The 713-nt window shown below is 34.9% G+C and overlaps 1 protein-coding gene across 1 annotated transcript in view; it reads right to left on the bottom strand.

Annotated features, from left to right (window-relative positions):
* Nucleotides 1–713, bottom strand: part of LOC119591101 — a 19,931-nt gene that overhangs the window by 6,895 nt on the left and 12,323 nt on the right.

The raw sequence follows: 713 nt of genomic DNA, 5'->3' as shown, positions 1-713 counted from the left end.
ACTTCTCCTTTCAACGGTTCTTTTTAGACTATTAAATCATCTTGGACTAAACATGCTCATTACGCGACGCAGACTGCTAAGTGGGGACGTTAAAAAATAACACCAGAAATAAACCGAGTCATTTAGTAATGTGGGGAATATTACGCGTCCGTCCGACATAAGCAGTAAATTCGTCATTAAGCATATTTTCGAAATTTTTGTTCATCTTGATCAGCGGGCTAATTAGTGTATGAAAAATTAGAATAAATTGATGTTAACTTCGACTCATTATTTCTTTCCGTTATAACATGCCTTTTAACTTTTTTTTTTTTTAAGCAAATGCTCCAAAGTCTTCACAAGTCTTTACTTCTAGAATATGATATATAATCTATTGGTATATGAACGCTATACACAACACAGTAACAACGATGTGCTGCGTTTGGCTCTCACCTTCGCTGAACGTTGCTTCGACAAGTCCAATTGCAACAACTGGCGCTGCCTGCTCTTATTTATAATGAGATGCAGGTACGTAGCTCCGCCCTCTATCCGCATGATTCAGTGACAGGAGTGATAAGTTTCGATGTTCTGTGAAAACAATATGATTAATTCATAGCAACATCCTAAACATTTACCTTTTTTAATAGTCTTTCATATCTGCGAAGATAAACGTTTTGAATTTGCACATAAATTAAGTTTTGTCTTTTCTTTTTCATTAATACAAATCATGTGTTTTA

This window comes from Penaeus monodon, chromosome 28, assembly GCF_015228065.2.
Source record: "Penaeus monodon isolate SGIC_2016 chromosome 28, NSTDA_Pmon_1, whole genome shotgun sequence".
Taxonomy (NCBI): domain Eukaryota; kingdom Metazoa; phylum Arthropoda; class Malacostraca; order Decapoda; family Penaeidae; genus Penaeus; species Penaeus monodon.
This window is presented reverse-complemented; position numbering and strand designations above follow the sequence as displayed.